Genomic DNA, 25,163 nt, shown 5'->3' on the forward strand with positions numbered 1-25,163 from the left:
GATTCTTCCTTGAATAGAAATTTAGTGTTTGGCCTCTCTGCTGCAGAGAATCTCTCGGATTTTTAAGGTCTCCTTTTCCAAAATTTCTGAGGGATTTTCTATATCCTCATCCAATCTTGGCTAAAAAAAACAGACTAAATAGTCTCAACAAAATACAAGTAAACAGACATTTAAGCAGAAGTGGCAAGGGGGAGGGGTTCCAAAAAGAAGTCTTGAACCTCCCAAAACCAAGGACACTCCAACAAATCTGAATGACTATTCAAGATACCTTGTGACCCACCCCCCTCACCCTGGCCCTTTTTTTCTTCCAGAATGTCTGAATATCCATTTTTTGTCTTTAGCAGCAGACTGTTTTAGATAAATGGGTTCTGAAAATCATTCATCATTCCATTTCAGAAAGTCATTCCCCATTCTCCAGATCAGACTCATTTGTTTCAACTAATTCTTCATCATATGCTGTCCCAGGGAGTGATAGAACAAGTTTCTCCTTCCCATGTGGGAAGGGGTTTTATTCAAGGTGTTCCTAGTACCGTATAACAAAAATGCTTGGAGACCAGTTCTGCATCTTTATTTCTAAACCTATTTGTGATAGTGCCCAAATTCAGAATGATATCACTTCACAACCTGTTAACTCTTATTTGTATTTCAACATTTTTGGCAACATTAGACATAAAAGATGCTTATCATGATATCCCTATTCATCCAGACTTCAGATATTTCCTCCGTTTTTTTTTTTGTGATCACATTATCAGTTCTCTGCCTAACTCTTTAGACTATCCACTGCACCATGACTGTTCACAAAGTGTCTAGTTCCAGTTATAGCTCATTGCAGGCTACAGGGTATCCAAATTTGCCCATATTGACGTGACCTGCTTATCATTGCAGAGTCTTTTTTTCAAAGTGTCAGGAATCTCTCTTTGAGTGAGAGATCTCTCACACAAGCTGGGATTCCAAGAGAACATTCAAAAGTCTTTCTTGACTCCTTCACACAGGATTGTGTTCCTGGGATGTCAACTAGACACCTCAGTTTATAGGTTCAAAGGTAAGTACAAGACTAGTTACACTTATGGGACATTTTAAGCCTAACCAATTTCCTTCAAAGGTGAGAATCAAGCCCTTTTCCTTGTGTCTGGGAGACTAAGACCTTAACCATTATGCCATCTCTCCCCAAGTAAATATTATCTAGATCTGAACCGTAGGTCACCTAGGTTTTCTCTATAAACTCACTGCATTTACTCCTTGTGCCACAGAGTTAGAAAGATTAAATGAATGTCATCGAAATGACAAAACTCAGTATGCACTCAGATCACTGGAGTCAAAGTCCAGAGTGTTAAGCACTGCAGCATGGAACCTTATTGCCATAGTTTCTCATGATAACCCTGGTAAGACTCCACATGAGAAAGATACAGTGGTATCTGAAATTTCTTTGGTCCCAGCATCAACACCCTTTATCTTTCCAAATCCCAGTGCTGGGGTTCATCAGAAGAGAAATCTTTTAGTGGAGACAACAGATATTCTTAAATCCAGGTCTCTCCTTTTCTCTCTCTCTCTCTCTCTCTCTCTCTCCCCCCTCTCTCTCTCTCTCTCTCCATGCTCTAAAGCAGTCAGTCATCACAGACTTTTCAGACTTTGCTTGGGGTGCATTTTCAGGAGGTATAAAAGTGCAGTGGATGTGGGACTTCAAGGGCAGACACAAGCACATAAATATCAAGGAGATGCTTGTCCTGATCAAGGCACTCGACTCTCTGAACTATCTCTGGTCCCTGGGATGTCTCCAAGTAGTTACAGACAATACCACATGTGGTACATCAACAAGCAGAGGGGAGAACTATCTCCGGTCCCTGGGATATCTCCAAGTGGTGACAGACAATATCACATGTGGTACATCAACAAGCAGAGGGGAGAACTATCTCTGGTCCCTGGGATGTCTCCAAGTGGTGACAGACAATACCACATGTGGTACATCAACAAGCAGAGAGGAGAACTATCTCTGGTCCCTGGGATGTCTCCAAGTGGTTACAGACAATACCACATGTGGTACATCAACAAGCAGAGGGGAGAACTATCTCCGGTCCCTGGGATATCTCCAAGTGGTGACAGACAATACCACATGTGGTACATCAACAAGCAGAGGGGAGAACTATCTCCGGTCCCTGGGATATCTCCAAGTGGTGACAGACAATACCACATGTGGTACATCAACAAGCAGAGGGGAGAACTATCTCTGGTCCCTGGGATGTCTCCAAGTGGTGACAGACAATACCACATGTGGTACATCAACAAGCAGAGGGGAGAACTATCTCTGGTCTCTGGGATGTCTCCAAGTGGTGACAGACAATACCACATGTGGTACATCAACAAGCAGAGGGGAGAACTATCTCCGGTCCCTGGGATATCTCCAAGTGGTGACAGACAATACCACATGTGGTACATCAACAAGCAGAGGGGAGAACTATCTCCGGTCCCTGGGATATCTCCAAGTGGTGACAGACAATACCACATGTGGTACATCAACAAGCAGAGGGGAGAACTATCTCCGGTCGATGTCTCCAAGTGGTGACAGACAATACCACATGTGGTACATCAACAAGCAGAGGGGAGAACTATCTCTGGTCCCTGGGATGTCTCCAAGTGGTGACAGACAATACCACATGTGGTACATCAACAAGCAGAGGGGAGAACTATCTCCGGTCCCTGGGATGTCTCCAAGTGGTTACAGACAATACCACATGTGGTACATCAACAAGCAGAGGGGAGAACTATCTCCGGTCCCTGGGATGTCTCCAAGTGGTTACAGACAATACCACATGTGGTACATCAACAAGCAGAGGGGAGAACTATCTCCGGTCCCTGGGATGTCTCCAAGTGGTGACAGACAATACTACATGTGGTACATCAACAAGCAGAGGGGAGAACTATCTCCGGTCCCTGGGATGTCTCCAAGTGGTTACAGACAATACCACATGTGGTACATCAACAAGCAGAGGGGAGACAGATCATAGTCACTTTCTCCCTCCATCTCCTTGTTTGTTGGTGGTTTTTTTTTTTTTTTTTTTTAATGCTTGGGTGTGGACTTTTTTTTTTTTTTTTTGTTCCTAGCATTGTCTTTTCAGGGCACAGCCTCCCCCTCTGTGAAGAAAAGCTCTGAAGGACTTTGTGCCCAAACATGTCTTTTAGTCATATCAGTTGAAGCTGCCTGACAGTTTGGGCATATAGAAGGTACCTTGAAGCTTTGGAAATTGGCCAGCTGATAAATGTTTGTTAGGATATAACCCCATTTATGGCTACTGCAGCAATGATCATTCAAACATTAATTGTTATGGTAAGTTTAACTTTCACAACTGTATTTTCTTTCTTTCTTTTTCAGAACAGTACTACTAATAGATTGCAGAAAGGTCTCATAATTACAACTAAAGCAGTTGATCAGTAATATAAAGTAGATGAATAGTATTTATGTTATTATTATTATTATTATTATCTTTTTCTCATATACAAAATGTTTGAATAATGATACAGTGTTCAGAGATTCACTTATAACTGTTTGGCGTCACTCTGGATTTACATTATTACTAAAGAAAATTTGCCTTTCTTCCCTGACATTTATAGGAACTGAGACTCCTGGTTGCAGAAGGGCCTTTGTAGTGCACTGACTGCGGTGATAACATTTCAATATCCAGAAAAAGACAAATCAGTTAAGCGCTTCTATAGCCTGAAACCCAATCTTAACAAATGTTAAACACCCCCTGCTTCACTTGTTAGAATCAGGTGTCATGCTAGACAGTTAAACCTCCCAGTACTGAGCAGCAAACAACAGCGACAGAGCTTACTAAGTGATTTACGTTTTCACAACTGGCAAAACATTTAATGCTTTCCTTTTTTTATTTCTGTAAGTAGAAGTAAATGGAGCAAATAAAGCTCCATTTGCTGCAAATAATTAAGATCAGGTCTCCGATCATAAACTATTATTATGTGATCTCAATACGGATGTCGAATTTTACTCTTGAGGTGAATTTCTTGGCATCCAAGTCTCGAACACTTAATAAGGGGTTATGATTGTGACCTGGTCATAGTCTTCTATATGTTATTTTTTGGGGAATTCAGGGAGATCATCTTTCTTTCTTTCTAGTAGAACGTAGAATTCTGAGAGGTGTGTGCACCATAGCAAGCCTAAACATTACATATGCAATTGTTTCAATCCTTCAGTGAGAGAAAAACAGAAAAAGGAAGCATAAAAATATTTGTCAACAGTGCTTTATAAAAACATAGAAAAAATGATAAGGTACATGAGCTAATTTCTTTAGTTAGACATTCTGGAACTATTTAGATACATTCCAGAACTCTGTTAGAGCATATGTAGTTTATTAATTTGAAAGTTTTTGACAGTCAAAGAGATGGCATGCAGTACACAGGGCATGTGGTTAGAGAAAAAAGCTCAAATGAGAGTCGCAACAAACAATGCACTAGGGCTTCCTGCCTATAACCTTCGTTAGACTACAAAAGATCTGTCTATGGTATGTAAAGTGAATGCATCAGATCAACAGAACATGAACAGCACTGCTAACCCAGTTCTACTCTTTTTGCCAGGACTACATTTTCATTAAATACCTTATCTTTCAAATATTTGATCCATCAATACTTCTTTCCTCTGGCTAATAAACAGTATGTGATACCATACAAGAAGTAATAACATCCTTAAATTACACAAACAGTAACAGACCTTAGCTATCTCTGAAAAAACATTCAACAAATTAGCCTCAACCTCATGGAATACCCTCCCTACAAAAATTGCTTCAGTAGATAATCTCCCAACATTTAAGAAAAGGCTGAAAAAACTTGAAGAAAAATATATATTTGAGTGCTTCTGTGACTCAGTCTGTCTTGCTCACTGAATGTTGATTTAGAATTGTTGTACTTAAACTGCCATTACAAAGATACTAATGTTTAACTGAATATAATTCTATAGTGGCATCAGTAGGACAACAGACACAAGTACAGACACAAGTCCTTGAAATAAGGAGGTTTTATTAAACAAGAAAAAATGATAGTGCAGACTCCTCATTAGCAAAGGTAACATAACAATTGTACAATCTATCATATAAGTTCTGTCACTGTCCCAGTATGATTTCACACAGCTTCCTTCTGTCTGGATTAATAACTGAAAATCTCTAGGCTACTTCTGGTTCTGCCAGCTTGTCTCTTCTTGGCAACAGCACGTTCAACAGAACCACTGGCCCAGGCACAAACTTCCCCCTACATCAATAGGCCGATTTATCCAATTACCAGGACGTAGTCTTCCTTTTTATATACCACACAATAGGATGATTACCTATTAACAACATTGTCCCTGGGAACCTTTCTAAAAAGTAAAAAAGTGTACTTGTCCACATTAAAGGGAAACACAACAATACTAGTTACAATCGTTCTGACAAATCATAGGGCAACTCTTGCTCTGCTAGTCCTATGCAGGAATATTGCTTCTTGCTTGCCTATCATGTAAAGAATGCATACATTTTAATAAAATGCAGTACAACAGCCAGATCTGTGTATTCTGATTTGAAAAAGTAATTTTCCCATTTCTTAATTTACTATACAGCATAGAAAGGAAAATCCCTGAGTTTTGATACAGCTTTCTTTTTCTGGAGTGTGACCTTCAGGTGGATTCAGCAGCGGCCTTAGGTCAACTGGTGCCCTAGGCAAAAAGGCTCCATGGCGCCCCCCACCACACTACTTGGTGCCCCCATCCTGGTCTAACTACATTAAATAAATACTAGAAAGGTGCCCCTGCTCTAGCAAGTAGAGGTTAAAATCCAGTGGACAGAGTGAGGGTGGCAGTTGATGAGCAGTGAGTCCATTAAGTGTTGTAAGATCTGACAAACAGAGCTTGAGATGTGTTTATCATAACATAAAATCTCATTTTGCATGGCATTCAGCAGAAAAAGAGCCTAAGGTCAGGATCAATGTGTGTGGCATGTTAGTATCAAGCAAGATCCAGCAGAAGGATTATAAGACCATGCTGAATCATAAAAGCAAGCTGAAAGAAAGTGGACTCTGTGTAATAGCACATGAGACTCAGCTGTGACAGAATGTAATCAGGCTAGACAGAATGAGATCTCAAAAACTATGCATGACATTCAGCAAAAGTAAAACGCAATGCAGCTGGCAAAACATATCCTGTAAAAATGAATGAGCAAAGAGTGCAATTAGACTGTAGTCTTTCAAACTATATGATTCTTCAGCACAGTCTGTTAAGTAATCAATAATGCCAGATAGGGTATGCGTTATTGGGTAAATAATGCCCACCTAGGGGGTAGCAGAGGGCCCCTGCACCCCTGAAAGGGCATTGCTTTCCCAACAAGATGCACCCTGGAGGGCATTATTTCTCATAGAGAATAGGATATATGTTAAATTGTTTTTTATTTGTTTTTTTTTTAAATAATATCATCCCTTTTTATATTTTTGATGTAAAATAGTTTTTCTGCTTAACGTTTCCAACTTTCTGTAGTATACGCAGTTGTTGTTGGACTATTTTGCATGTACACACACACACATTCAGTTGCAGACAGACTCACACACAAACACATAAAAACACACACACACATTTAGAAACAGACAGACTCGCGTGCATTTACACAGAAACACACACACACACAACAGTTACAGCCACTTTGTTAAGGAGTGAACCTCAGCTGTCTCACTATAACTAAATGAAAAAATATATAGAATGGAAGGCGTTCTAACTTCCCCACCTCCAATGTTTTCTTACTGTCACTGATTGATCAAGTTGCTATTAAATCACTGAGTATTAAAGTTGGTCAATAATGCCACAAATAAATAAATAAACATTAGATTTTTATAGCTCTTATTCTTCAGGAAGTGTGTGGCACTGCACGCATGTGATCTCATTGTGCTTTTTTCTTTTGTCCTGTACTCCATTGTAACGCATTTGATTTTCTAATAAACCACTGCAGATTATAATCACTATTAAGGATTACTATTAAGAGTTTCCTTCCTCGTATTGTTCAGGAAGTGTATGCTGATGCATGTAAATGAATGAAGTGCCCTTTATTTTATCTTGGTAAGTCACTGAGGATTATTGTCAGTTAATAATACTAGGCATTAGAGTTTCATACTTTGTAGGGAATGAGTGCTGATGGGCTGTCAAGGCTTTAGGATGTGCCGTGTGTGTGTGTGTGTGTGTGTGTGTGTGTGTGTGTGTGTGTGTGTGTGTGTGTGTGTGTGTGTGTGTGTGTGTGTGTGTGTGTGTCTCCTGCTTGCTCAAACATAGAGATGCACACATAACCTCCTCCACTCATGGAGGCACACACACACACACACACACGCACACACACACACACACACACACACACACACACACACACACACACACACACACCTTTTTTTCTCCTTTACTTACATTATTTTTTTAATTTTTCTTTCGCTAAACAGCAGAACGCTGTTTAACAAGCATGAACAATGGCATCCATGTGCCTTTTTTCTGTCTGAATTTACTATGCTGCCGTGAAGCAGCGGACTTGTTTATCACCAGGCATTACCTTTACATTAAAATCCCTGCTTGAGAATGTTCATTCTCCAGTCAAGGTGAAGATGTAACGGCTGCCCATTCTCTGAGTAATGTTATTACAAGCCTCGGTCAGATGTCAGAATTATTCCTAGAATGTTTCACTAGAACATTAAGTGGAGTGATGTAAACTCATTAGCACCTGTGTGGTGTGGAATGTCACACCTCTAGCTGCCTACACGCATGTTGCATTCCAGAGCATTTTCTGAAAAATAAACTTAAAAAGCATAAGAAAAACAAATGTAAATATTCTGTGAAAAATAAAATCTTAAAACTGTACAAATAGCAATGCTGTAAGTAAGAAGCATTCTTTACAGCGATAATAGTCAGTGTATTCACAGTCTCTTCCATTATACTATATTATAATGCACTCAAACCCCAAATTATATTTTTGTATACTTTCATAAACAAATGTTCATATCTTGAAAACTGTGCAATCTAAACGTATATTGTTAAAATATTTTTAAACATGCAAAAAGCTTTCACATGACAAGAAGAAATTATTCTATAAGTGCATGTTTATGTAAATATTTACAGAAATATGAAATCATATGCTTAATTGTGTAATTAGAAAAATAAATAGTACTCTATATCTCTCAAGATGTGCAACTTACAGTACAAATATCTAAGCAATTTCTTTAACCATATCCAATGTTTCATTAAATGTCATCCAGCAGTTAGAAAGTCTTTTGATTTGCTAGGTACTATGGAAATATTGCTTATTTTCACAATTAGTAGCAAACAACTAGCAATATTTCCAGTATAGTGTGATATAAACCAACACTGACAGTGAATTGTTCTGCCTCTCACATTGGTGTTTCACACCATACACCTTAATAACATGTAGGTCTCTCACTTATGAAAATATGAACATAAATGTGAAAATATGAAAAATAAGTGGCAAACAAATATTAGTTTCTCCACTGAAGGATATCCTAGACAAACAGTCTTAGTGTCACTGTGTTAACTCCTTGTCCTTTCTAATTATTATTAGCTGGCAAGTGACTAAGTTAAAGAAGCCAGACCCAGAAAAAATTCTGAATGCTACAAGGAGATATAGGCAAGGAAACCACGGTGGTGCAGCGGTAGCACTGTCGCCTCATAGCAAGAGGTTCTCCCGTTCGATTCTTGACTGGAGCGCCTTCTGTGTGTTGTTGTCTGCATGTCCTCCCCGCGGTTGAGTGGCATTCGAAAGACATGCCTAAATGGGCATGCCTTCGTTCAAGGTTACAGTCGAGCTGGCACCTCAGCACCATAAAAATCTACTGCCAATCATTAGCGGACCTGAGTTTCGCTGTGGTGACCCCTAACCGGGAAAAGCCGAAAGAAGAAGAACAAGGAGATATGGGTATGAAATGGAAGTGTACATAAAGGTGTTTTATACTTGAGTGAGTTAATGCATTCATGAAATAATACTGGAGAATTTCTGGCCTGCTCAGTCTACATTGATTTCCTTGAAAAATATGCATAATACTTTTCTTTAAGGGCTAAGCTTACAGAGAATGCATTTTGTTACTGTAGATATGCACTTCATGTAAGAAGTAACTTGTCAATGTTTGACATAATCATCATTAGAAATCAGATAGGTGGCTTTTATGAATGTTCTGCTACCTAATATTTTATACCAGTTTATTAACTTTTCAGAAGGGATTTCATTCACATATTTTCTTAATAATGAACAAGGAACAAGTAAAATATCCTTAATCAGAATATCCCTTAATGGAAATTTGGTCCTTTTCCGTTAAACCCCTACCAGTTTGCGCTGCTGTATTTCACCGGTATTTCAGTACCGGACACAGGTTTGTGGGTGACAACTACTTCTGTACAACTGACTGACAAGTGTCTATTGTCATGTTAGGTGTACAGGAACATTTGGTCATTGCAGAAGTAGCTGCAGTCCACCATTAAACCCCTACCAGTTGTGGGAGGTTTTTTTTTTTTTTTTTTTTGTTACACATGGTTTTGGCCAGAAGCTAGTTACCTTTTCAGTATAATACTTAAGAGAGAATCCCGTCTCATTGTAGAAGAAGGTTAATGTAAGGGAATACCATTAGGAGAGAAGGTGAAAAGATTCATACTACTTACTGGATATGCCTGGATCAGGTGATGTTTACCATGTATTCTCAGGATTAATGTGTACTGCTGTCAAATCAAGAACTGCATACTTTATAAAAACACATCGCATTGCAACAGTATGATTTAAGCTACGCGAGGTGTTCTGAAAAAGTCTTCACAGTTGTACTGCACTACAATACCCATAAAAAAGGTCTTGTCAAAGCTCACAGTCCCCGGTTTATTCAGTCATCCCTCACATGCAAATGAAAGGAGTCGTTCTCCACATTGTAAAAACTGCGATCGTGCAGCACCACACAAGACATTCGTCTCTGCAGTACTGCCTGCTTGCCAAATGAAATTAAAAAAAAAGGTAACCTTACCTAATGAAAATGATTATTTTCACATCACATTTGTCAGTTGTGCATGAATAATAAAATAGTGCCGAAATACAGCAGCAGGAAGACGTGGTAGAGGTTTAACGGAAAAGTACTGCAAATTCACACTAGAACTGTAATCTTAAGTTGCACCTGCTCCAAAATGGGTACTGGTTTGTGTTGCATGATACAGGCTATTTAGAAGAGTTTCTACTCCATTTCTTTCCAACATTATCAGGAAATACCCAGTTTATTGATATTATACTTAAAAACTCACCTAACATCTGCAAACAGTGTGACAATGCACAGCTTAATTAGAGGCTGTAACCCAGTTCTTTCTATCTGGTCATTTAAAAGACTCAAAATCTCATCAACTGCTACCAAATGTTATGTGTTAAAATCCATCTTGAGCACACATCTTTGTAATGTACCAGAACCACTAAACATTACTAGATAAATAAATACTGCTTTACAGTGTTACTCACTAATACTCCCCTTTTCTGTTCAAAGTTACAACTTCTGCCTAGTAACTCCTACTGATGGAGTATAAAAATGCCCTAGGCTAATACTGAACATTAAAAAATCACTGTGCAAAAGATTCTGCGAAGGGCACTCTTGGAAAACAGTTCTCCATGTTCACTACACAAAGTTTATTAACATGATATAGACAGACTGAATGCAGTTAAAAGTAACAAAAACACAACAATCAGACAATCCTTTTCTTCTGAGTAATCCACATCATATTGTATAGAAAAATGATTGCTAGATAACTCCAAATTACATAATGTCATAAGTTCTCACCTTCCAGTCTTTCAGCAGATACACTAAGGGATTTTCTTCTATCCCATTCAACAAAATCCACACCCTGCACCGTAAACATTATAACAACCAAGTACTGCACCTTTTTCCCAAGTTCACTTTCTAAATATTGCCGAAACAATCTATGTGGAGATTCCAAAAGGCACTGAGACATGTACACATCCATGTATACATAGCAGTAACTTTTCCTGATTCAGCAAATGCCCTAACACAGTTCTGCATGGGAAAACAATATACAAGAAATGACCTTTCAACAATAATACAAGAACAATGGTTAGAGACAGTTCTGAAAAAGCATAACTCACCACTAAATAAACATATCTCTCACACCTACAACATACCTCCCTTTTTATACTCAAAATAACCTATCCCATTTGGTTAGAGATTGGCATTACCCATCCCATGGTCAATAATTATAAATTATCCCTAATGAAAATAACTGGGATCATACCAAAGATAATTTGAGGGGCTTCTGCATGGGATAAGCATTTAGGAGCTCCCTCTGACTATTAGTAGTACGGGGTAGTGCTGCGGGAAATGTTCTGTTCCCATCCATAGATCCAATTTGTGGTTGAATATGGACAAAGATGAACTTTGTTTTAAGTGAATGGGCAGTCTGTTCCAGAGCAGTACCATCTTCTGTGAGATATACCTGCCCCATCAAACCATTCTGTTGATGTTGCAGAAGAGGTTTAGATCCACAGACTTGAATATTTCTGATGCCACTTGACTTGCTGATGTGCACTGAATCCATCAGTACTGGTCAGAGGATGCCTTGTATGCCAGACGTGGGTCACCTCTTAGCAGTCTGTAGAATACCGAGTATAGTGACAGGGCTGTGAGTCAGCCCATGTCGGACATGTTGTTTATTGCTTGAATCCTTTCAGCAGGGTATCTCTGTGCACTCTTGATTGCTGCTTCACATGACTGGCCTTACTCTCCCTCCATTGCTTCTCATATAAATATTACTGACATTACTGCCATCTGTAAATAACTCTTATTACTTACTTTTCGGTACTGTAGTCAGTAAGAGCTCAGCAGTTGTAGGTAACCACCTATATACTTCACCTCGCTGCTGTACCTAAGCCACTTCACTTTCACATAAAGTGTTATTTTCACTCATACACATATGCACTCACACACACATGCACGCATCACACATACTCACAAACACACGCAGATACACACACACACACACTCACAAACACACACACACACACACACACACACACACACACACACACACACACACACACACACACACACACACACACACACACACACACACAAACACACACTGAAAGGCACATAAATGGCCTTTACTTAATAAAATAAATAGTGCAAATTTAGAGTAAAATATACATAGGTTGGCACACAAGGACAATTAAAACAAAATGTACTAAACATAAACTGGATACATACAGAAAAATCTAATTCCAAATGTCTAACTTCCATGACTAGATTGCTATGAGAGGATTACTCCTTAAAATAAATGCTAGCTTTCACAGACAGGACAATTCTGCAGGCAAGTCAGCAGATACATTTCTTTTTTATTTCTTCTTCCCTCACTTTCACAAATATATAGCAGAAGTCCTTTGTCCTGGCTCCCATTTAAATAAACCAGATCAAACACATAAAGCCATTTGACGACCTTTATTGAATATTATTGTACAATGAACTTATGCACACAAAACAACATCAATTATCTTCATCAGCAACGATCTTAGTGCAGCGTAACTACTCAACGTGGACGAATATACCTCAGGGCAGCGTACCTACTCACCCTGATACCTCCTTCACCGGGGCAGCGTACCTACTCATCCAGCACACTTAAATAGGCAGTGTACCTGATCACCTCCTGAACAAACAATCATTAACCAATGAATAACCACCTTCCTTAGAGGGGGAACAGAAGAGGACAATCCTGTCCCTCTTCTCTGCCTTAAACTGCCCAACATCTTCCATCCATATCCAAAAAAAAAGGGAGGGTGGGAGGGCCACCAACTTATGCCAAAATGCACCTACTTCCTTTAATCCCTATCACTTAATCCTGTTATAAGTCCCTCCCTTCCCTACATCACTTCCCTTAACCTCTCCCTTTCTCTTTAACCTTTTCACCACTACAATCCCACTATCTAACCCACATACAAAGACTCCAATTAATTCCTAACTTCTATACCCACCCCCCCTTTACCCCTGCTCGTGGAACCAGGACAACTTAGTTTGTCCCAAACTACATTTGTCCTGGCCCTCCCTTTAAATAAACCACATCAAACACATAAAGCCATTTGATGACCTTTATTGAATATTATTGTACAATGAACTTATGCACACAAAACAACATCCTCCATCCGGGGTAGCATACCTACTCACCCAGCACACTTAAATAGGCAGCATACCTGCTCACCTCCTGACCAATTATTAACCAATAAATAACCACCTTCCTTAGAGGGGGAACAGAAGAGGACAATCCTGTCCCTCTTCTCCACCACCAACCTAGTCCCCAGGCTGTTTCCCCTCCTAAACCCTAGCACCAACCATACCAAACCAAACTGAACCAAAAGAGCTTCAAATGCAGATCAAACAGATCCAATCCTACCTCATTAAGATGGACCCCATCCATTAGATACCAGACATCCTCTCCATCCCCAAAATCTCTATATTCAATGGTATGCATCCCCAAAATTCTTAACTGCTTAGCCAATCTCTGATTGATGAACCTCCTGACCCTTTCAATCACCCTGTAACTATAAGCATTCCTCCAACACAAACGAGGAACCAACTTTGACCAAACAATTTCCATACCTGCGTACAATGCCTGTAATCTCAGCAAGTCCAGAAGAATAATATCCACTAATCTCTTTTTGGAAAGAATGCCCAAATCATTGCACCCCCAAATGAATTATTAATATAGAAGGACACCCCACCTTCAATTTAACCTTCTTGAATTCATGCAGCAACCTATCCCACCTAAAACCCCTAACACCATGCCAAGTCACTGACCACCCTAAATGTGATAAACACAAATTTATCCCATCTTCCCTGACTAACGCACGCTTCTTCACCCAGTGGATATATGAATACCCCAAGATGACAATCTTCTTCCCTAACAGAAAAGAAAAAAAGTTAATAATCAGGCCAACAACTTTATCTAATATATGATAAGAATGCATTTGAAGACCACCACCCCAATCTCTTAATCACTTCAGTGGAACTACCCTCTCTAGCTAAATCTGAAGCCCTACCAATCCTAAAAGAGTGAGCTGCAAACCTGTCCGCTGGAAACCCCATGCAACGTAAAACCCTCCTTACCAAACATATGAATCTACTACTCGACACCACCTTCCCATCCATTGAACAAAAAATTAACTCATCTACACTCCCCTTCTGCCTCCTCTTGAATTCTTTAGCCCACGTTACTGGACAAAGGCTAGGATTCCTGCCAGGTTTAATCACGACCAAGCATCCTCTACCCAACTGATCTGTCTTACTCTTCCTTAATGCAATAGTAACATCTCCCTCACCTATGATAACATCCTTCCAACATAACGAACCTAACAACTCAGAAACACAGAAGGCACCAAAATATAACCATGTACACAACGTGCCCCACATAAAGTATTCCTAACCCCCCCCCCTTGTAACAACCCTAACCCTCTCAACAAAACTTTCAATATAACCCTCGTAAGCGGCCATGGAATGTTCCTATGTTCCACCACCACTCTCCCCCAACCTCTCAACATTCGCCCTAATGTCCAAGACTTGGTGAAATCTTGCAATCCCGACTTCCTTAGCGAAAATGCTAATACCAGCCAAATCCACCTTGACCGTCTGCAAAGCCTTGCCTATCCCCCAAGCACAAGCTACATACTGCAACAGTAATTCCTCCAACCAAACCCCCTCCTCTTCTGGCAACTGCAAAACAAACTGATTAAAATCAGAAAGAGCCCTACAGTATCCCTTCCTCATAGAAGGAGCCCAGGATTTCCACTCCAACTGCCTGGCTACCTCAACCCAAGATTCCACACCTCCTCCGGCTCACGACAAAATGTACCTACTTCCTTTAATCCATACCACTTAACCCTGTTATAAGTCCCTCCCTCCCTCTCCTACATCACATCCCTTAACCTCTCCCTTTCTCTTTAACCCTTTCACCACTACAATCTCACTGTGTAGCCCACATGCAAAGACTCCAATTAATTCCTAACTTCTATACCCACTCCCCCCCTTTACCCCTGCTCGTGGGACCAGGACAACTTAGTTTGTCCCAATCTACATTTGCCAGTTCCAGTGTCCACTCGCATCATCATTACTATGGAGACAGATAACAACCCCCACAGTTAACAGAGTTTGTCACAACACCTCTACATGTTTTATTTTTTTTCTTGTTATGATTCCTGTTTGGGTCTTAAAATGCTCCAATAGCCATTATATTCCAATGCTGCTTTATCCTTGCTTGTTATATTAGATGAAGGCTCCTTTGTGTCTTTAGTACCAGCTCCTCTCTTTGTCCTTTAATATTTATTTATTTAACACTGACATCAGGAGAAACAGAAGGGTTTACCAGGAGAAGATACATTTCAGATAAATATGCCAGGAATAGATGAGAGAAAAAAAACAGAAAAAAATAATACACTTTGCTTCATATGATCTGTAATCAGCATATTTTATAGACAATCCCTTTTAGCCTAGCATTTCCCCTTATGTCAAAATTCCCACCGTTATGGTAACTATTATTGGCCAATTGTTTATAATTCACATTTGCCAAACAGACTAAAATTTACTTTGTTAAGTACCTATCAGTGATGACCGAGCTGGGGTTTGACCAGTTCAGTTCAGTTTGAAATGACATAATTCACCATAAGTGCATGTAAGATCAAGACAAGTATCTTTTAAACCAGTGTCTACTAAATGAAATATTAAATATCCACAGTTTGATCTTTTCTTTCTTTAAGTTTTTTGCCTGAATCGCACATTTTATCAAGATCTGGTGCTGCCTTGCCCTTTACCAGCCTATCTCCTACTGACTGCAGGATATGTTGCTTTCTTTTTATTGCACATTTTTCATTTTCTAGATTAGTGCACAGTATGTATTTCTCATACTTGACCACTATGACCATGCTACTAATTCAGTCTTTAAACTCCAGGTCAATATAGAATACACACACACACACACAAACACAAATACACACACATACAGTCTCTTCTGCTTTCATGCAGACATTCACTCACACATGCAGACAGAAACATAAGCACACATACACACACTTTTTTCTGTTTTGCTCAGTTGATCTCTCTCTTACCCTCATACACTCATGCACTGTCACACACACCTTATTTTAAATGCTTTTTCTTTTCTATTTTACACTCGCTAAACAGCAAAAGTGCTGCTTCGCGGGTGTAAAATAATGGCTCACTCACTCTCACTTTCACTGACATGCACGCATACACTCACATACAGACATAAACACACACACACATTTTTTTTGTCTTCTTTTTTTTCACATTTTACACTCGCTAAACAGCAAAAGAGCCACTTGCCAAGCATAAAACAATAGCGGACATTCGTTTTTCTCAGTCCAAGCTCCAAGACAGTTTGATATGCTGCCTTGAAGAGGTGGACTAATTTTTCAATGGGCATTACTTGTACATTAATTACCCTGCTGGAGAATGTTCGCTCTCCAATCAGGGTGCTGATATAGTTTGTCCATTCTCTAATAGCTTGTAACAGACATTTCTGAGTGCTCAGATCTATAGTACCGAAGTCAGAGATATTGGTATAGTTGCTGTGGTAAAATCATTGGCAAATGTATCTTTTACTGTATGTACCACAGTGCCAACTTCAATGTTGTTCAGATTTGTGGAGAGGAAGACTTAAAAGAATTCCAGCCAACAGTAGGGTAACTTTGTGACTTAGCCATCCCTCTAGCTTTATTGATCTAAATTTCAGAGTTCCAAAGATGCAGTTACATTAGAAAAGAAGGATCTATTGTGCAGTGGCTCACTATGCAACTAGGCCGGGCAACAATACAAGCTAAAGTGTCAGAGGCTATCAGGTGCTGGTGGCTAGCCAGTAGAAGAGACGATTTTGAAAAGAAAGCAAAAATCATGAAAAAGTTTTGTAATTCAAAAGCGTACCTTTAAAATTGTGGACATTGTTTTCTCTTTCTGTCACCTGGAAATACTTTTGAATATCCGACTAAATTCACTGTTATGGCTTCTTTTTCTATCATACATCTGCCTCTAATGTAATCATTTATGATGCTACAACATTTATATTCTTGCAACAGACTCTTTGTTACCTGACCAGATTCTTAGGACAAGTCATTTAAGAGTACTTTGTTTCTACTATATCTGAAGAAGCAGTACATAGGAAATATCTAGCATTTGACTTATTTGCTTCCACATTCACATGACAGTTATCATGCTCTGACATGATCTTTCTGTATTACTTTTTAATAACATTACTTTCTTCCTGATTTTATAGGTGGTCTTGTCAGACTCAAGGGAGTTTTGTTGCATTTAAGGTGCTTGAGCCTTCAAAGAGTCGTTGAGCATATAGTGAAACTTTTCAGAGGTGGGTCTGTTTTTGTTATACCTATTATAACAGTCAGTTTAAGAAGCTTAATACATAAAAAGTATATATATCAGAGTATGAGCTATATTTTCTAAATTGTGTAACAGTTTTCTGATCAGGGTTCTTAATACAGAAATGTGTGTCAAGCAGAAATCCTGAAATGTTAAATCATGACAATCTTCAAAGGAAGCAAACAGCTGATGACAATAAGTGTTTGCCAGCGGTATATCTGTGTTACCTGATCTGCAGTATTCATGTTTTCAGCCAGTGGATCTAATACTCTTTGTGTGAACATTTGAACTATTTCCTGCATTTCCCTTTTGTTATTTCTTGATTAAGGTTACTATACTTTAATATTGCTTAGGAGTGGATTGGTGAGAATTTGTTTTTTCACAGTGAATATGTTGTCTGAGGTTGCAGCTCATTTGAAAGCTGCCTTATTCTCAATGGGAGAAGGTAGTCTATTTATTAAGCCAACTAGTTTTCTTTTAAAAAATCTCTCTTGAGGAAGAGCTCGCTAAATACCTACTATTAGATGCAATTTGTTAGTATCATTAATGTTTATGATAAAGCCCGAATGTATGTCAGTGTAGTAGTGTGTGTGTGTGTGTGTGTGTGTGTGTGTGTGTGTGTGTGTGTGTGTGTGTGTGTGTGTGTATAGACGTGGTATGCATGAGCCATGCTGATAGATTCAGTAAACTTAAACTAATGTGGTCCATACATGCATACATAAGAACCTCTGCATAACAACTTTTTTTGTAGCTTTGTTCTTTCATATGAAGTTCAAGGTTAGAAAGAAAGAAAATCACTTGTTGACGCACACATGGTAGGCAAAGCAAAGTGTAGTGATGATCAACTGAAACATTATCTGTCGTACACCTCACACAACCACACAATTGTTTTAATTTTATTTTTCATGGGTGAGATCATATCCATGCAGTCAAGAGTTAAATAATATTTTTAAAATTAAAAAACTAAAGTATATAATATACTCAGAGTAGTCACATTTCTGTAATAGTGCAGAATTGGTTTTGAACCTTTAGCAAACACCTGCTGCCACACAAATGATGTATCAAACTCGTTATATATAACAGTTTATTATGATTGGGTCTCTGACCACAAACATTTGTTAAGTATTATCAGAATGGATGCTAAGAAATTCACATCTTAAGCTGCATTCTCAAGGTGAATTTCTTGACACCCATTTCTTGAAAAAAATAATGCGGCTATGACGAGAGACTTAAGCATAAACCTCTATTTTATGTTTTTAAATGTGGAAAATCATCATTGCCATTACATTAAAAGATGATTAACTAAAATATTAAACAATAAAACATGCTTTGAGGGACGATACTGACAATGCTTGTTCTCTAACAGGAAGAATGATCATGGACTGTAACTACAGACTTTGAATGCTTAACAGAACAATTCCTGTTGCAGAAAACCAGTACATATTTGAATGCTTTTATGTTAAAAATCATCTGGATTTAGATATTATAACAAGTGGTTTAATAGATCTCAAAAGCCCCACTATCCATTTGATGAACAAGATAAAAGTGAAAAGCACTTTGAGCAGAACTGGATTGCAGTTACATGGATACGTATTTCTGAGTAGCTAAGTATCTTTGTGAAAGAAATACAAAGAGAGCAAAATGTTGAAATTAAAATAGTTAACCCACAAACAATAAATGGAAAGTTAAAAGTAAAGCAATAGTTGTTGAAATATAAACAAAATAAACCGTAATAAAACCTTGGAGATTCTTCAAACAAAAATGTATTTTTATGGTGATACATTGTGAACTAAATAAGGAGCATTGGTGATGTCAGACATCAGTGTCAAGGCTCTCTAGAAAAGGATGCTTCAGGAAGAAGGAGTATGCTGAACTGCAACAAGTCTGGGACCTAGTCAGACTGCTGTTAAACCCCTAGTGAATTTCCACAGCATTTAACAGTGCCATCATTTCTGAATGTTGAACATTTGGCAAGAAATATCAAATGAATTTTGCTTCAGTTAAAGAAGCGAAGGGACAAAGCTTCAAAGGTCCTCATGACTATTGGCCTCAAAACAAAACGTACAGAGTCTGAGAGACTATTTGTATATTTTATATGTATAAATATGTGTGCATGTGTGTGTGTGTGTGTGTGTGTGTGTGTGTGTGTGTGTGTGTGTGTGTGTGTTTGTTTGTGTGTTTGTGTATATATATATATATATATATATATATATATATATATATATATAAATGTTACATTCAGTTCATCTAACAATTCACTTCTTCTAATAGTTACTTAATATATCTGATTGAAAAAAGTGATCTAATACCCCTAATAAGAAAAGTTTGTAATTTTGTGATCACTGGTGGTAGTTTTCTTGTGGATTTGCAAGAAATTCATACATGTAGGTGTGATAATGGTCTGTAGATCAAATTTTGAATATTGTAGTTCACTTTACTCCAATGTGTTGGATATTGCAAACTACTGTTGCATTGTTCAGTGCTTTTCACCCTTGTTTCCACTGTAGTGCACTTAGGGGGATATGGAGGAGCCAAGCCCCTGACATGGGAATAGGTACAGGCAGGCTTGCCCCCTGCAAAAAAAAAAATCTGTTTTTTTTTTGTTTCTTGAGTTCTGCTTTTCAGCATTTAGTATTCAAAAAAGAGTAGCTTATATTCTTGTGACTCAAGCAAATGTGGGAAAACCTATTTATTTACCATACCCTATGTATAGATGAAGTATGTATTAGATCCCTTTTTTGATCAGCTGCATTTAGGTAAGAGGAGTTTAGATCAAATCACACACATGTGCGCACATATATATGGGTCAATTTGAATATATTGAACAACACAAAATCGTCAACATCAGACATGTTGACACACTATTATGTATACTCTGAGCAACAATCTCAGCAAATGTAAAATAAAAAACATGCAAAAAAATAAAACTTCATTTTTTAGGGGACAAACCCAACTGTGGGGGGACCCCTGTTAATTATATGTACTAATTTTGACACTGCACAATTCCTGGGGGGAGGGGCATATTTTTCAACAGTCCTCATTTAAATGGTATGGTAAAATAGGCATCTTGTATGTTTTTATATATATCTTTTGTTTATAAATATATACAGATGGTATCTAGCATAGATTTTTTATCTGCACCCTTGCCCCATGATTCAGAAAGATTACCAATGCCAGCACTAAATGAGCACTGTCATACTGCCCAGTACTTATTCAGTAATAGTATAAGCTCTACTGAGCACTTAGCAGCTCATTTTCATGTCTGAGAATCAAACACACGTGCTTAGACCTAAATTTGCTAGTGTTCTTTCTACCAGCGAATACAACACAGTTTCTCAGGCACCTTCCTACTAAGGAAGAGCACCAGGTCCTAAAGCCACCTTGGTCTACTGACAGACCACACATTTACATGAGAAGAAAAAAATTGCATTTCTGATCTCACCTCCTGACACCTTGCACCCAGGGTGTCTGCCTCCTTCACCCCACCCTAGCTACTGTTCTGAACTACCATTATTTATGTTACTCACTAAAAGTTATTGTAAATGTTCACATACTGTGCATACAATACGTAGGCATGTATGCAATCCTAAAACAATACATAGACATGTATGCAATCCAAAAACAATACACAGACATCTATGCAATCCTAAAACAATACATAAACATGTATGCAATCCTAAAACAATACATAGACATGTATACAATCCTAAAGCAATACACAGACATGTATACAATCCTAAAACAATACATAGACTTGTATACAATCCCAGAACAATACATAGACATGTATACAATTCTAAAACAATACATAGATATATATGCAATCCCAAAACAATACCTAGACATATATGCAATCCTAAAACAATACATAGACATGTATACAGTCCTAAAACAATACATAGGCATGTATGCAATCCTAAAACAATACATAAACATGTATGCAATCCTAAAGCAGTACATAGATATGTATGCAATCCCAAAACAATACCATAGACATGTATACAATCCTAAAGCAATACATAGACATGTATACAAGCCTAAAACAATGCATAGACATGTATACAATCCCAAAACAATACATAGACATGTATACAATCCTAAAACAATGCATAGACATGTATACAATCTTAAAACAATACATAAACATGTATACAATCTTAAAACAATACATAGACATGTATACAATCCCAAAACAATACATAGACATGTATACAATCCTAAAACAATACATAGACATGTATACAATCCCAAAACAATACATAGACATGTATATATTCCTAAAACAATACACAGACATGTATACAATCCTAAAACAATACATAGACATGTATAGAGTCCTAAAACAATACATAGACATGTGTACAATCCCAAAACAATACATAGACATGTATACAATCCTAAAACAATACATAGACATATACAATCCCAAAACAATAATACATAGACATGTATACAATCCTAAAACAATACATAGACGTGTATACAATCCCAAAACAATACATAGACAAGTATACAATCCTAAAACTATAGACATGTATACAATCCTAAAATAATACATATACTTGAATACAATCACAAAGCAATACATAGAGATGTATACAATCCTAAAACAATACATAGACATGTATACAATTCCAAAACACCCTAGCACACCTAAGACAAATACCAAATGTAAATCTACAAAAAGAATAAAATATAAAGAAAAACACTCATGACATTTCCCATTGACTTCAAAGTAAAAAGTAACTTCACATACATCACAAAAGTATGTGCGCACACACACACACACACACACACACACACACACACACACACACACACACACACACACACACACAAAAATTATAAACTATCCACTAAAATCAGCCCCCTATAAATAAAACTTCTTATACTAGAACAAAAATGTTTCAAAGAAAAGAATAAAATATTAAAACTCTGGAGACTTGTAGGCAGGGCAGATCAGTGCAGTTTATTATATGGCAGAACAAATCTCCAAACATTTATTATATGAGCAAACTGATTATAAGGACAGCAATATCCTCGAGAAAAGCCCATCACTAAACAAGCTACAGGGTATGGGATCTTTGTTTTCAAGCTCACACAAAGTTTTTATACATAACACAGAATCAAATCCAGGCCAGTGGATGAGCGATACATAATTCATCATCTTCATCTTCTTTGTGTTCTTGTTCCTTGCATCACCACTGAGCCGTGTCTGCCTTGTGCTCATGCTCTGAACTAGTGATGAGATGCCGGTGCATTTCAGTATGGAAAAGTCACTGTCAGAGCTATTTTGATTCTGATTCAGCCACTGGGTTTCTTACAGCAGTCATAGATGAATTCTTAGACATTGGCTCTGTTACAACTATCGCAGATCTCTAGTTAGCTATTGGATTTCTTTTAACAATTGCAGATGAATGCTTAGCCATTATATCTCTTACAGCAATTGCAGATGGATGCTTAGCCACTGGATTTCTGTCAAATAGTGCAGACGAATGCTTAGCCATTGGACGTCTTACAGGAATCGCAGATGGATGCTTAGCCACCAGCTCTCTTACAGCACTCATAGATCAGGGTTTAGCCACTGGATCATTTGCCAGGAAAGTGCTAGTCATGAGTTAAGGTAGCTGAATGACTTTCCAAGTCATGTATTTCAAAGTAATGCCCCCACCCCACCCCACCTTGTATGCCAGATCTTTTAGGTAGCATGATGGGCGGAAACTATGGCATCTGTAGCAGAATTTTCTGGCAATATAGAGTTTACCAAACAACATAACTGTATACAGCACACTGACAGAATACTCTGAGGAGCTGCTCATGCACAGGAGCAGATGCTGGCTGGAATGGCATTTGTGGTGTTGCATAAATGCCAGACAGGTTAAGGTGTGACATTGCATAAATGCCAGCCAGGTTAAGGTATGGCATTGCATAAATGCTAGTGAGGTTAAGCTGTGGCATTGCATAAATGCTAGCCAGGTTAAGGTGTGGCTCTGCATATATTCTAGTCAGAGTTGAGGTATGACATTGCATAAATGTAAGTCAGCATTAAGGTAAGTAGAAATTCAATTTATTTTCTTCAAGCTGCAAATAATAATGCTTATATTCATCACTTTCAGTGTATACCAGTTAGGTGCATGAATTTATCATGGCAGGGGTCAAGGGCAAGAGTAGTAGCTGAACTGTGATTTCAGCTGACATTGGTGCGAACAAAATGTAGAACCCCAGGACAAGAGGGCAAAATAAACACATTAATTAAAAGATGTATAATGTTTAAACCTTACTGCATATCTGAAGAGATTACACCCCTAAATGTAGCATCAGGACTGTGGTAAGTATGTTTGTTATCCCAAGTTGGTACAAAAGGCTCTGCCCATACTGTAGATAGAAAGATGTCAAGTTCATAAATATATGTGTGTGCATCTTCTATCAGTTTTAAGTAAACATCCTTCATCCTCTAAATGTACATTATGTTAAGTAATGTGCTGTTCCAATATATTTATATTAAGCACATGTAAAAGTGTATCTCAGAGCTTGGTCTGTTTCTCCAAGATGACTAACTGGAAAGTGATTATTAAATATGAATGCGGTCTGTATGTGTAGCTACTATACCAGTTTCTTTATGACATAGCTGTCAAAAATCATCAAAAATTAAAATCAAACTCTGATTTGTATCAAAGTCTCTTAATATTTGCTTGACAATGCAGTTTATGAATAAAATGATATGAAAACACTCAAGAATCTTTGCATGCCTCTGCCTAACAAATGCATCTTGACAGCTCAACAATACTTGCTCGTGAGAACAAACAGTAATGATGGAGATCATGACACCCACATTTATTTTCCCATACCTTGCGGGCTACAAAGTGTTTAAAAAGTGATAGCAAATAAAAAAGTAAGTATACATAGAGCTGGTATTACACACAACTTAACTAAGCAAACACAGTCCTGCGTTGTGTACCTTAGTGTATGTTGTCCAATGCGTCATATCAATACTGACACAAAACTAATGAACAACATCAGCAGGGAGCAACTGTTGCTATGGAAATCATTATTATTTGAAAACGAGCAGAGAAGAGTCATTAAATGAAACCTATAATCAAATAAATATAGTGTCCAGAGCATAAAATGATGGTTAACAAACCACCCACTATCTGATATAAGCACAGCCCACACAAGTAAAGCTGCAGTCTGGAATCACAGTAGGAATTTCAAACAAAACGTTCTCCTAAAATTATCTGGCTGTACCTCCTTATGTTACTCTGATTTGGTGCCATAAATCTTTCTGATGTGTATTTTTCTGCCTTGTATAACACAACAAATGTCTGAATATGCATCGACTATACAGGATAGTTGTTTTTATAAGTCACCAAAATAGAGTTACTGTTTATGGATATGTGTAGGATGTGGTAATCAGTAGAGATATGGAGAAAAGTTAAAAAAAAAACTGTGAGACTGAGATAATGCAGGGTAAAAGTTATACCCTACCATTCTAGTAGTACTGCTAACTTTATAGTAATCTAGTTTTATTTTTAAAAAAATGACAGTATAAAACTGAAGTGAATTCACTATCTGCTGCAGCTGACAGCTATAAAATCAGAGAGAGACAGAGAGAAACAGTATGACAGTGATGCCCTAACATTCTGAAAGTAAAGCTGCATTTACATTAATCTGTTTTTATAAAGAAAATGTTAAAAATGCATTCATTACTGTGTATAAAACTGAAATAAATTCACCGTTATGAACAGCAG

The 25,163-nt window shown here is 37.9% G+C and overlaps 1 protein-coding gene across 1 annotated transcript in view; it reads left to right on the top strand.

The window, feature by feature from the left end:
• Positions 1–25,163, top strand: part of CHRM1 (cholinergic receptor muscarinic 1) — a 98,214-nt gene that overhangs the window by 14,328 nt on the left and 58,723 nt on the right. Inside the window, exon 2 of the mRNA XM_044075787.1 lies at positions 17,315–17,404. The gene's annotated coding sequence lies outside the window, so the exon portion shown is untranslated. The remainder of the gene's footprint in view (positions 1–17,314; positions 17,405–25,163) is intronic.

The sequence above is a fragment of the Protopterus annectens genome, chromosome 6.part1 (assembly GCF_019279795.1).
Source record: "Protopterus annectens isolate FY-2018-M chromosome 6.part1, PAN1.0, whole genome shotgun sequence".
Lineage (NCBI taxonomy): Eukaryota > Metazoa > Chordata > Ceratodontiformes > Protopteridae > Protopterus > Protopterus annectens.